Source organism: Ornithorhynchus anatinus, chromosome 12 (genome assembly GCF_004115215.2).
Source record: "Ornithorhynchus anatinus isolate Pmale09 chromosome 12, mOrnAna1.pri.v4, whole genome shotgun sequence".
Lineage (NCBI taxonomy): Eukaryota > Metazoa > Chordata > Mammalia > Monotremata > Ornithorhynchidae > Ornithorhynchus > Ornithorhynchus anatinus.
The window spans coordinates 44,885,675-44,899,970 of NC_041739.1; the positions used below are offsets into that span (position 1 = coordinate 44,885,675).

At 45.5% G+C, this 14,296-nt stretch overlaps 1 long non-coding RNA gene across 1 annotated transcript; it reads right to left on the reverse strand.

The window, feature by feature from the left end:
- Positions 1-3,431: 3,431 nt before the first annotated feature.
- On the reverse strand, positions 3,432-11,231 carry LOC103169662. Its single transcript, XR_003763196.1, has 2 exons — positions 8,685-11,231; positions 3,432-3,893 (listed from the first exon to the last, which is right to left on the reverse strand). It is a non-coding gene; the product is annotated as an uncharacterized LOC103169662 (long non-coding RNA).
- Between the last annotated feature and the right edge of the window lie 3,065 nt (positions 11,232-14,296).

A 14,296-nucleotide genomic window follows, 5' to 3' on the forward strand; every position in this document is an offset into this window, starting at 1 on the left:
CCTCCACAGTCAATATTTCACATTGCTTTCTGTATCAGTTTTCTCAGGTATCATTCTGTGTTCATCTCCTTATCTCCCCCCACAGACTCTGTCCTCTCCAGAACTTTCCCATCGCTGTAGACAGCACAACCATCCTTCCTGTCTCACAAGTCTTTAACTTTAGCATCATCCTTGACTCTGTTCTCTCATGCAATTTACTTACCCAAACAATCGCCAAATCCTGTTGGTCTCACCTTAAAATCCGCCCTTACCTCTCCATTCAAATCGCTACTACATTAGTAAAATCACTGATCTTATCCCACCTAGATTACTGCATCAGTCCCCTTTCTGACCTCCCAACCTCCTGCCTCTACCCGCTTCAGTCCATACTTCACTCCACTGTCCAGATTATCTTTGTACAGAAGTGTTCAGGACATATTAACCCCTTCTTCAAAAATCTCCAGTGGTGTCTATCCACCTCTGTATCAAACCTCCTCACCATTAGCTTTAAAGCTCGGCATCACCTTGCACCCTCCTATGACACCTCCCTTTTCTCCTTCTACAACCCAGCCCTCCCACTTCACTCTTCTGGTGCTAACCTCACTGTGCCTCTATCTCACCTATCTTGCAACTGACCCCTGGCCCATATCCTTCCTCTGGTCTGGAATACTTTTCCTACTCAAGTGCTCCAGACAAATGCTCCCCTCCTTCAAAGCCTAACTGAAGGCACACCTCTTCCAAGAGGCCTTCCCAGACAAGCCCAACTTTTCCTTACCTCCCACTCCCTTCTTTGCTCTTTCCTCCTCTCCCTAGCCCACAACACATGAATATACCTGAAATTTTGTTTATTTATATTGATATCTAACTATTTGTATTAATGTCTGTGTGCCCACCACCACGCCCAGACTGTGAGCTCATTGAGAGCAGGAATTGACTGTCTTTATTGCTGCATTATGCTTTGCCAAGAGCTTAGTACAGTGCTTTGCACACAGTAAGCACTCAATAAATGCGATTGAATGAATGAATAAATGAATGAATCTTCCTGCTCCTCAGTAACCTCAAATGGTTGCCCCACTACCTCTGCATCGAAAAGAAACTCCTTACCATTGGTTTTTGGACACTCTACTAGCTCTTTTCCTCTATTTTCCCTTGCTTCTCTCTCCCTATAACTCAACCCACACATTTTACTCTTGTCACACCAACCAACTCACTATGCCATCATCTCGTCCCTTCTTCTATAGATCCCTTACTCACACTTTCCTTCCTGCATTGAACTCCTTCATACCCATCAGTCCAACATGCTCCCCATATTCAAAAAGCTACTGAAAATATGTCTCAAACAATCAGTAGTACTTGTAGAGCATTTAAGGTGTGCAGGGCACTATATTTATCATTTGGGAGAGGACAATACAACAGAGTTGGTAGACATGTTCCCCACCCACAAACAGCCTAGAAGGCAAGACAGACATTACTATAAATGAATAAAATATGGGTAAGTACATTAGTGCTGTGGGGCTGAGGATAGGGTGAATACCAATTACCCAAAAGGTCATATCAAAGCATAGAGAACAGAAGGAAAAGGGAGTCAGGGAAAAAAGGCCTTAATCAGGCAAGGTGTCTTGGAGATGTGAGCTTCATAAGATTTCGAAGGTGGAGAATTTTGGTTTGGTATATATGGAGGGGAAGGGAGTTCCAGGCCATAGGGAATACTTGGGAAAGGAGTAGGCAGTGAGATAGATGAGATAAGGGCACAGCAACCAAGGGGAGGCTGGAGGAAATAAGTGTCCATGCTGGGCTATAATAGGAGAAGAGTGAGGTAAGCTAGGAACAGGCAAGCTGCTTGCTTAAAGTCAATAGTAAGAAGTTTCTGTGTGATATGGAAGTGGATGGGTAACCACTAGAAGGTCCTGAGGAGTGGGGAGACATGGACTGAACTTTTTTTGGGAAATAGAATAATGATATGTACATAGGTTGGGGTAGGACAAGCAAGTATCACAGTATCAAAGGTCTCCTCTAGGGAGCCTTCTCTGGTTAACTTCTCACTGCCCCATTCTATGAGAAGCAGAGTGGCTTAGTGGAAAGAGCACGGGCTTGGGAGTCAGAGGTCGTGAGTTCTAATCCCAGCTCTGCCATTTGTCAGCTGTATGACTTTGGGCAAGTCATTTAACTTCTCTGGATCTCAGCTACTTCATCTGTAAAATGAGGATTAAGACTGTGAGCCCCAAGTGGGAAAACCTGATTACCTTGTATCTACTCCAACGCTTAGAACAGTGTCTGGCACATAGTAAAGCTTAAAAAATGCCATCATTATTATTTTGCAGATCAAGATATTGAGGCACAGAGAATTTAACTGACTTGCCCAATATCATACAGCAGACAAGTGGTGGAGGAAGGATTAGAAGCCAAGTTAACTGGCTCTCAAACTTTGGCTCTGAGGGCAAAGATTGTATTTTTTGGATCTACTGTATTCTCCTAACCATTTGCTGTAGTCGTTTGTGCACAGTAAGTGTTCACTAAATACCACTGATTAGTGAACTGATATCCTTAAACTAAACCATCCCATCTTATTCAAGTTCCCCTCTCCTTCCCCACTCCTCCAACCCAGCTCCTGCCCTGTATGTAGTCTCCCTTTTCGATTTGCTATTTCAAGGTCAAAAAACCCCAACCAGACACCAAGCCCAGCACTCAGATCTTGTTTCATGGTGAATCTTCCCCATTCATTATGCTAGTTATGAAATCCTATTGATAGTGAAGGCTCCATCCTACTCAACTGTCCCCCTTACTTTTGCTCACAGAGATGGAGGCTCACAGGCAGAACAAGGCTGAAACAACATTCATTAGCTGTTTTTCACTTCTCTACCCTCTCTCAGGAGGTGATTAGTGTATGTGCGAAGGTGTGCATTCCTGAGCATTAATTCACTCTGACATTTCAATAGGTACATCTCTGGAAATGCCCAGACTTTTCTACCCTCTGCCCAATTACCTGGAATGTAATCACACAATGTGATGATGCTGATTGACCTGTCAGAGTTGCCCTGGGGAGACAGGGCTGTATCAGCGCCACATCCTGCAGGCCCTGGATGTGTTCCAGCTCCTATTCAGCTTGGCTAGGAGCCCAGTCTGTCTCTATAGTGCATGTTTGACACTCTAGCTGTCAGTTTCATGCCTGGATATGGATACTCCTGTGGCCCAGCTCCCTACAGTTCTCCTCCTAATCTGTACATCTTGAGAGCCATGGGAGTAAAGACCAGCTAAGTGGCAGGGATATGGAAGAAGTAGGTTGCTGATGCTCCACAGTTTCCATCCTTCCCAAACACTGGAAGAAACAAAAGGGTATATTGACCATGGCAGAAACTTGCGGCCCTCATCTCCCATCTCCCTGTACACTTCTGCCTCCAAGATCCACTACCCAGGAGCAGTAGGGTGGTCATGGCAGTGCCTGTCACAATCAATCAAACAATCAAGAATATTTATTGACAGCTTAATCTGTATAGAAATCTATACAAAGTGCTTAGGAGAACACAATAGATTTAGTAGTCACGGGTCCTACCCTCAAGAAGGTTGCAGTCTAGTAGGGGAGGCAGCCATTAAAATAAAGTACAGGTAGGTGGGATCAATAGCTTATAAAGAAAGATATACAAGTGTGAATACTCAAGTACTCCGGTGACATGGAATTGCTGAATGGATAGTAGTGAGAGAAATAAGGTGGGGAGATGAGAGATTACTCATAGCCTCCTGGAGGAGATATGATTTCAAAAGCTCTTTGAAGATTCGTAAATTCATTCAATTATATTTATTGCACTAGACGCTTGGGAGAATACAATATAACAACAAACAGACAGATTCCTGGAGAGACGTGTCTGCCAGATGTGAAGAGGGTTGGAGTTCCAGGTAGACAGAGGCATGAATAGAACCTGGCAATGAGAAATGAGAACCAATCATAGTGAATATATCAGCTTTAGAAGAACAAATAATAATAATAATGTTGGTATTTGTTAAGTGCTTACTATGTGCCAGACACTGTTCTAAGCACTGGGGGAGACACAGGGGAATCAGGTTGTCCCACGTGGGGCTCACAGTCTTAATCCCCATTTTACAGATGAGGTAAGTGAGGCACCGAGAAGTTAAGTGACTTGCCCAAAGTCACACAGCTGACAAGTGGCCGAGTCGGGATTCAAACCCATGACCTCTGACTCCAAAGCCCATGCTCTTTCCACTGAGCCACACTGCTTCTCATAGGATGGGGCAGTGAGAAGTTAACCAGAGAAGGCATCCTAGAGGAGACCTTTGATACTTTGATACTTGCTTGTCCTACCCCAACCTATGTACGTATCATTATTCTATTACCTAAAAAAAGTTCAGTCCATGTCTCCCCACTCCTCAATACCTTCCAGTGGTAACCCATCCAGTGGTTAACAAAGCATACACAGGTGTATAGTGTTAGGGGAGCGAGGATACCTATTGGGAGGAGAGGTGACTAAGTCCCTTAAAGGTGATAGTGTGGACATTCTGCTTGATGTGGAGTTGGATGGACATGGTTGGAGGGTTGTGAGGTGTGTGTAATGACTTGTGATGAAGTGATGAAGGTGAGAAGCTTCATGACTTAGTAGAAAGAGCACAGGCCTGGGAGTTAGAGGATCTGGGAGTCAGAAGACCTTGGTTCTAATCTCGGGTTCACTGTTTTCCTGCTGTATGGCCTTGAGAATTAAATACCAGTTGGCATTTGTTAAGCACTTACTATGTGCAGAGCACTGTTCTAAGCGCTGGGGTAGACACAGGGGAATCAGGTTGTCCCACGTAGGGCTCACAGTCTTAATCCCCATTTTACAGATGAGGTAACTGAGGCACAGAGAAGTTAAATGACTTGCCCACAGTCACACAGCTGACAAGTGGCAGAGCTGGTATTCGAACCCATGACCTCTGACTCCAAAGCCCGTGCTCTTTCCACTGAGCCACGCTGCTTCTCACAGTTCTTCCTCTTATTTAGACTGTGAGATCCATGAAGCACAGGGACTATGTCTGACTTGATTACCTTGTATTTTTCCCATTGCTTAAAACAAGGCTTGGTACACGAGGTGCTTAAGCAAATACCATGAAAGCAAACCAATAATAGCTACAAGAACAACCACAACAACAAAAAACTAGGTCCTCTAATTTCCAGGCTCATGATCTTTCCCCTAGGCCATGCTGCTTCCCCAGTTGGGCAAGAGGCCTTCTGATTCTGGCTGCCAAGCCTGTCCAAGGCTCTCCTACATCTCTGCCTGGTGGTAGTGTCATGACATCATCGAGGGTCATGTAAGGGTGGACCTTCTAGATGGCCTAAGCAAGGGCTCAGACTCCTTAATGTGGCCCTGCATAGTCAATGCATTCTTGCCTGGTCCCCCTGCCAAAGTCACGGAGGATGTGGCTGCTGCCAAGCTGCTTTTTCACTAGAAGCTGTACTGGAATCTCTGCTTTAGTGTGGCACTGGGTGCAGAGACCAAGGCAAGATGTCCTGTTGATGATTAGGCCCCTTTTATAGAAATATAATAAGCAGCTAATATGTAGCTAAATATATATATTATATATATATCAGCTGCTTTTCACAGCCAATTGCTCCATAAATATATTGGAATTGGGTGAACTGGGATGTAGCTGAAGAAGAATGAAGATAAAGAGGGTAGAGAGTTGGGAAAATGGGAAACTAAAAGAGGAGTGATTTTACTGCTCAGGTCCTTATTGGTCAGACCCTAATATCCAAGTGTGATCTGGAAGGTGCTGATTGAGGACAAGATTGTGAGCCCTTCCGAGGGTAGGGACTGTGTCTAATTCCCAACTGTGTATTCTCTTCCAGTCCTTAGTTTAGTGCTATGCAGTAGGTGCCTTTTATTCTACTTCTACTACTACTATTAATATCACTACCTCCATATGCTAGGCTTTTCTCTTTAGGGTCTCTCTCAGGGCATTTCTGTTGCCCAGGGTGAAATTTGCCTGGTGGGATTGAGGTTCAATGCTCACCTTAGGTAGCCCAGGACCAAGCTCTAGGCTGTGAACAGAGAGCTTCTCTGTTCTTCAGGGAGGATGGGAGAGTAATAAGGGAAGTCATGCTCTTTCTTCTACATGCCAATATATTTCTGCAACATGGTCTCTAGACCCTGAATTCTGCTCCCCATGGGCCAAGTAAATCTTGTCCATTTACTGACAGTGAAATTACTTTTAAGGGAAAATATACATGTTGACCAAGAGCACTCACTAGGACAAAACTTTTCCATATACAAACTCTTATCCTGGACTGTTCAGCTCCTCCCTTTGCTGAAACACTAACCCACTGGCCTTCAGAACGGAGTAGCTATTCTTTCTACTCCTGCCTAGTGAAGACCTACTACAGGACCCTGGGGTATTTTGGCTAAAACTTCAGCATGACATAGTCAGGAAAAGAGGTATTTAAAGCTTCTGCTGAAGTCAGCTTCCCAGTTAATTTTTTGGGAAAAATCATTCAGAGGTCTGCAACTTTTCATCCCAGATTTGAGCAACTTGGAGTGGAAAGGGAGAGCATCAAAGTAGCAAACTCTACTAAACACAATGTTATGGTAGATTTTCAAGGGATGTGCCTTACACCAGGAATGGGAGACTGTGAGTTTGGGCCAATGAATTCATTCAATCATTAATTCAATACTATTTATTGAGTGCTTGCTATGTGCAGAGCACTGTACCAAGCACTTGGAATGTACAATTGGGCAAAGATAGAGACAATCTCTGCCCAATGATGGGCTCACAATCTATATGGGAGAGACAGACAGCAAAGCAAAACAGAACAAAACCAAAACAAGACAACATCATCCAGATAAATAGAATCAAGGAGATATACCCCTCATTAACAAAATAAATAGGGTAATAAATGATATATACAAATGAGCACAGTATGGAGGGGAAGGGGGAAGAGCAGAGGGGGGGAAGGAGGAGGGGGAGCAGAGGGAAAGGGGGGGCTCAGTCTGAGAAAGCCTCCTGGAGGAGGTGAGCTCTCAGTAGGGCTTTGAAGAGGGAAAGAGAGTTAGTATGGCGGATGTGAGGGGGTAGGGCATTCCAGGACAGCGGTAGGACGTGGGCCAGGGGTCGATGGTGGGATAGGCGTGAACGGGGGACCATGAGTTGAGAGGCAGAGGAGCGAAGTGTACGGGGTGGGCAGTAGCAAGAGAGAAGGGAGATGAGGTAGGAAGGGGCAAGGTGATGGAGAGCTTTGAAGCCCAGAGTGAGAAGTTTTTATTTTGTGCAAAGGTTGATAGGCAACCACTGGAGGTTTTTGAGGAGGGGAGTGACATGCCCAGAGCGTTTCTGTAGGAAGATGATCCGGGCCACGGAATGAAGAATACACTGTGGAGTAGGGAGAGACAGGAGGAAGGGAAACCCAAGAGGAGGCTGACACAATAATCCAGTCGGGATATTTTGAGAGCTTGTACCAGCACGATAGCAGTTTGGATGGAGAGGAAAGGGCGGATCTTGGCGATATTGTGAAGGTGAGACCGGCAGATGTTGGTGATGGACTGGATATGTGAGGTGACTCTTTTTTGAAAAATCCCCAAAACAGGGGAGGAAGGACCCCAGGCAAGAGTTGGCTTAAACAACTAAAGGGCCTTGACTTCAGCAGGCAAGTGTCACCCATCGCCTGTGGATGGGTACATTTGGGAATCAGTGCAACAAGAGAGAGAGAGAGACTAGGGACAGTAAGGCTGAGTTTTATACAAAATTTATTCCACGAGGCGAATTGATTTTTTTGATTATTTTGGAAGGGGTAAACTGAACCTCCCTTTTAATAATAATAATGTTGGTATTTGTTAAGCGCTTACTATGTGTCGAGCACTGTTCTAAGCCCTGGGGTAGACACGGGAATCAGGATGTCCCACGTGGGGCTCACAGTCTTAATCCCCATTTTACAGATTAGGTAACTGAGGCACAGAGAAGTGAAGTGACTTGCCCAAAGTCACACAGCTGACAAGTGGCAGAGCTGGGATTCGAACTCATGACCTCTAACTCCAAAGCCCGTGCTCTTTCAACTGGGCCACGCTGCTTCTCCCCTTTCAGGAGGAATATGATTATTTAATTATATTAAAGCTTCCCTAATCGGAAGTAATATACTTATGTGTTAATCGTGTGTGGCAAAACACCTAGGTCCCACCCACGAGGAATTCACTTATGCTTTGTTCTCAGTGAGGCGGCTAGCTACCACCTATGAACACTTCCCACCCCGGCAGAATCCATTTATGTGTTACATGTCCATTTGTCACCCATCACCCAGGGACTAGTTCGTTCGGGAATCAGCATGGCAAGAGACAGAGATGGACCCGGGATGGAAAGATCGAATTTTATGCAAACTTTATTCTGCAAGGTAAATCGAACTATTTGATTATTTTTAAAGCAGCCAATTCAACTATTTGATTATTTTAGTTGCGGTGAATTCAACTTCCCTTTTGAGAGGAATATGATTATTTAATGATAAATGATAAGCTTCCCTATCGGGAGGAATATACTTCTGTGTTACTCGCAGCTGGTAAAACAAGCAGGTCCCACCCAGGAGAAATTCACTTATGGTTTGCTCGCACGTGGTGAAGCTGCTAGCTTCCTCCCACGTGTACTCCCCACTCAGGAGGAGCCCACTTATGCGTTACACACCCATGAGGAAGCGCCTGGCTTCCAGCCCACACGGCCGTTCATCAGGACAGGGCACTCACCCATTCCATAGTTCCTCTTTTGGTGCAGGCAGAGCAGGTATGTCACGCTCTGGGCAGAGGTGACCTGCAGCCGGCAGCTGAAAGTCTCGATCCACTGCACAGAAGGTCAGAGGAGGGAGGTATTTATTTTCTGTGCTCCTTGGCCATTCCAGCTTCTGGCCTCAGTTTAAGCAATTTCCTCCCTCCCCCCTCCTCCAAACCTAATTTGATTGTCAAGGGGGCGAGGGACACCTTCTGTATCCCGGTTTGGGCTGTCATTCTAGAGGTTTTGGTAGTGGGGGCGGTATCCCACCCACACTTCCAAGTTCTGCCTTGCTGACTCGAACAGTCAGGAGATGGTGGGTACTCCGGGTTCACCTTGGCACAGAAGGAACCTTCTTATTTCTAACAGATCCAGTCTTTGAAGAATAAAGAAGGTCAGAACCAAACCTGTTCCTTGGGCTCTTAGTAAGGAAACAATTTCTGCTCATTGTTTTCTACCGGATAGAAACTATCAGTGACCTGCGATGAGATGGGAAGCAGAATTGCACTTGGCAAAGTCCAATACAACATTAAAAAAATCAATCAGCAGCTATAGAGACTGGTCCCAGAACTGTGGTTGGACTCACAGAGATGGGCAGGATGGGAAGCTCACAGATTTGGAGGGAGGGTTCTAACAGGTGGAAAGATGGGTGCCTGGACACACAGCACAGTGCTCAGGCCTTCCTTGATGATGTTACTCCCATCTCCCTCTTGCTTGACTTCAGGAGACAATTTCTAGCTGTGGGGAGGGAAAATGTTATATTGTTGTGTTGTACCCTCCCCCCATTACTTAGTAGAGTGCCACATACACCATAATTGCTCAATAAATAAAATTGATGGATTGATTAAGTTTGAGGGTAGAAGGTTTGTTGGACTAGGATCCCAAACTGAGCACAGGAGATTATCAGGAAATTGAGCCTGGGGCTACTACAGAAGTAAACTCTCCTCTATGGAAATGGGCTCATGACCTGGACCTAAGTTTTGAATTGGATCTTTCCAGTAGACCCTCCCACCCCCTTTCTGTGTGAGCCTCCCATGGGCCAGGAGGAATGAATTACTCAGTTTCCTTAGCTCCTGTTTCAGGGCTGGTAATGCAAATGTTTCATAAATATTTCTGGTGCTAGAATCACTGAAGCAGTGAGACTTAGGGGATAGAACTTGAGTCTCAGGTCAGCAGGAGCTGGGTTCTAATCTTCACTTCACCACCTGCCTTTTGGTGACCCTGTTCAATCAGAGAATCAATTGATTGACCCTGCACAAATCACTTGGCCCTTCTCTGCCTGTTTCCTCATCTGGAAAATATAAATTAAATACTTTTTCTCTCTTGCCAACTAGGCCCTGAGCCCTTGTGGGATGGGGAATGTTTCCAGCATAATTATCCTTTGTCTCCCCAACTGCTGGGCACATAGTGAGCACATAAAAATATCATAATGATCAATTTTTACTAGGGCACATGCCTGGGAATCTTTCTGTGGGAGCAGGTTAAGAAAAGGGAGCCTGAATCACATGTGTTGCAAACTCCTGCTCAGTTCACAAAAGGTCCTGAAGCCTGTTGTGGTGGTGGCTTTCTCAGGGGTGACCACTGGACAGTGTCTGTTGCTTCAGGGAGCTCTGGGGATGTAAGAGATCCCAAACCTTACAGTCTTCTTTGACTTTCAATGTCCATTTCCCACTACTAACCAGCTACTGTTGGCTCTACCTTCACAAAATCTCTAGAACCTACCCCTTTGTCTTCATTCAAACTGCCACCACACAGGTCCGAGCAAGTCGATCCTGCCTTGACTTCTGGATCATCCTTATCACTGATATCCCTGGCTCCGGGCTTTCCCCAATCCAGTCAATACTCCACTCTGCTGCCCAGAGCATTTTTCTGAAAAATCTTTCTGCACCTGATCCCTCAACCCTAGGGGTTGCCCATTCTTCTCCACACCAAACAGAAATTAATTGCCAACAGCTTTAAAGCACTCAATCGACCCTCTCCCTCTTGCTTATCCTCGCTTAACCACCACTGCAACCCAGTCCATACCACTTTGCTCCTCCAGGGAACCTATTTATTCATCTTATTTCTTTTTCTGTTGACCCTTTGCTCACATCGTCCCTCTGGCCTGGAAATTCTCTCCCCCTTCATATCAGCGACAAAAGTTCAACCCATTTACAAGGCTCTACCAAAATCATATCTCCTCCAGAAAACCTTCGTTGACTAACTTCTCATCTTCCTGCTCTAGTTTTCCATTCTGCATCTCTTATGAACTTGTGATCATTCTCCCCAACACTTTGTTATTCACTCCACTCCAGAGTCCTAATGTACATATCCTGGTATTCTGTTGCTTCTCCTATCTGTAATTGAGTTTCTTGTCTGATTCCCCCACTAGACTGTAAGCTCTTTATGGGTAGGGAGGGTGTCTACCAACTGCACTGTTCATTCCTAAGGGCTTAGAACAGTATACTGCATACAGGAAGTACTCAGTAGATAGCATTGATTGTTTGGAGGGGTAAGGCGACAGGAGTTGCCTTAGCCCTGGGCACAAAGATAATGAGTGTCTGGCCTCAGTGTCCTTCAGAGCTCCTCCAGGCCTGAAACTACTTTTCTCAGATTGGGGATCCTATCAGGGACTATTACTAGGGAAACTGGGGTAGTCAGAGGAAGAAGTAATTCTAGAGGAATTTTTTGGCTCCCTTTAAAGATCTGGTCTGGTCCCTGGTCCAGGCAACCATTTGCTTGATCTGGCCGGGTCCCGCTCCCCCCATTCCCAGATGTGGACATTTCCTCTTAGCTCGGACTCATTATAATTGAGTGTAACAAGGGCTCCGTGACTGCCTTCTACTGGGTCCTGGGCTACCTGGCATTCTGACCCTGGTGAGTTTCACAATGGCTTTCTTGGACAGGAGGCTGCCCAACAGCTTCAACAAGGCCAAGTTTATCAAGTTCAACATACTGGTGTTCTGCAGCATCTGGGCCTCCTTTTTCCCCCTGTACCAGAGCACAAAGGAGAAGAGAATGGTGGCCACAGAGATCTTTTCCATTCTGCCTTCTGGTACTGGGCTTCTTGGCTGCATCTCCATTTTCAAATGCTACATGATCCTGCTGTGGCCCACTAGGAACACCCAGGAATGGTTGAAGAGGAACTTATCCTTGGGACATCAGTTCAAGGTTTTTATTGCCTAACATCAACCCCAATTTTACTACAATGGCAGGACCAAATAAAACAGAAATCCTGTCAAAGATACCCAGCAGGGATTTGATGGCCAACCTGATTCAGAGTCAGGAATGGCTGGTCCTATGGATCACTGGGGTGTTTGTCCCATTGCCTCCTGGTCTCTTGCCTCTTTCAAGCTGGTCACCTACTGAAACTATTGCTGTCCTCTGCCTGGTTGCCCTGGAGAACACTCCAGATTAGGACCAGATGATCCCCAGTGCAGTGAAGCAGCTGCTCTGGGTGTAGGACTCCAAGGATCATGGGCAATTTTCCATGCAATGCAGGGTCTGATGGGGACAGTGGAGAAACTTATAGAATTTTCTGAGCTGAGCAGATGCGTAGAGCTGGGAGAGGCGCTCCGTAGCTCAAGTCTAACAGGGAGGTGAGAAAAAAATAAGGGACAAAACCAGCTCCTCACATATCCCTCTATGTAGGTGGGCTCCAGAGGAGCCTTTCTGGCTCAGCTTGGCCTCTGGGTTCAGGGCCATGGAGGAGGAGGGCTTGAGTCTCCCTCTCCTTCCCTGCGATGGGACTTTGACTATGGTAAACATTGCTAAAGAGATCCTCAGTTTCAGGGATTTTTTACGGACAGTTAGACCAGCAAAATACCCAGATGCTATGGTCTTGAAGAAATTCTGGGAGTCTGTCTTTGTTCCTTTTCATTACCTGAATTCTATGGAAGAAAATGTTCAGAAAACGCTTCCTTGAAGATACTGCCTGTGCACCATTTCTTCCTAAGAATATCTGCCCTGAGTTACAGTGTTTACAGTACCTTGCATGCTGTGGCACACGGGTTCCAGGAGTTGCTCTTGTCCAGCTCAGACCCTACATCTTGGGGAAACAGGGACCATCTGTTGCCTCATCCGTGGCAGGTAATGCTCCCCCGGAGCCAGGGAGTAACTTTATCAACTAGTTAATAAACAGTGTTTATGCAAAAAAAAAAGTCCTGAGCACTCAGGAAAGTATATTACAACAGACTTAGTAGACACATTTCCTCTCCACAAGGAGCTTTTAGTCTAGAGGTCCCAAGAGGAAAGCCCTGCTGAAGTTTCAAGTGGAGAGCCTGATCGAAACTTACAACTTCAAAGAAGCTTCGTCTGTCATCCTCTGAAATGTAGAGGACTCGGTTCAAAGATCAAATCCTAGAAATCAGTGCAATGAAGTAAAATTGTAGGTAAGAGAGAGGGGGGAAAAAAGTTGGTATTTGTTTAGCGCTTACTATGTGCCAAGCACTGTTCTAAGCACTGGGGTAGATACTAGGTAATCAGGTTGTCCCACGTGGGGCTCACAGTTTTAATTCCCATTTGACAGATGAGGTAACTGAGGCACAGAGAAGTTAAGTGACTGGCCCAAGGTCACACAGCTGACAAGTGACAGAGTCATATTAGAACACATTACCTCTGACTTCCAAGCCCAGGTTCTTTCCACTAAAACACTCACTCATCACATAAGAGACATGTTGGCCATCAAAAGTACAGTACAACAGAGTTGGTAGACCCGTTCCCTACCTATAATGAAGAATTTGTAATTCACAAATATTAATAATCACAATACCAAATTAGGATGTTGTTCATCCGCTGCACAGAAAAGAGAAGCAGCGTGGCTCAGTGGAAAGAGCGCGGGCTTTGGAGTCAGGGTTCATGAGTTCGAATCCCAGCTCTGCCACTTGTCAGCTGTGTGACTGTGGGCAAGTCACTTAACTTCTCTGTGCCTCAGTTCCCTCATCTGTAAAATGGGGATTAAGACTGTGAACCCCACGTGGGACAACCTGATTCCCCTATGTCTACCCCAGCGCTTAGAACAGTGCTCGGCACATAGTAAGCGCTTAACAAATACCAACATTATTATTATTATTATTATTAGAACACAATGCTAGGCACTTCAAGCACTAAACTTAGCAACACAAAGGACAGGCTTTTTGGCTGTCACTGTGCATCCCAGTTGAGACTTTTCAGCCACTGATACACTCAGAGATGACTATCACCATCAGTGCTTCCTTCTTCAAACATGAAGGAATACATATCCACTGGAAAAACCAACACTATCCCACTGGGGATAGCAGGGATTCAGAGTGGTCACAGAGTGCAGCTTTGTGTATCACCATACTCATTATAATGATCCTCGCAACTTGCCCTCCTCCCTCCCACATACAGCTCCTCACTACCTATCTCCAAAATGAACTGTTCCTATTCAATAGTATTTATTGAGCGCTTACTATGTGCAGAGCACTGTACTAAGCGCTTGGGATGAACAAGTCGGCAACAGATAGAGACAGTCCCTGCCGTTTGACGGGCTTACAGTCTAATTGGGGGAGACGGACAGACGAGAACAATGGCAATAAACAGCGTCAAGGGGAAGAACATCTCGTAAAAACAATGGCAACTAAATAGAATC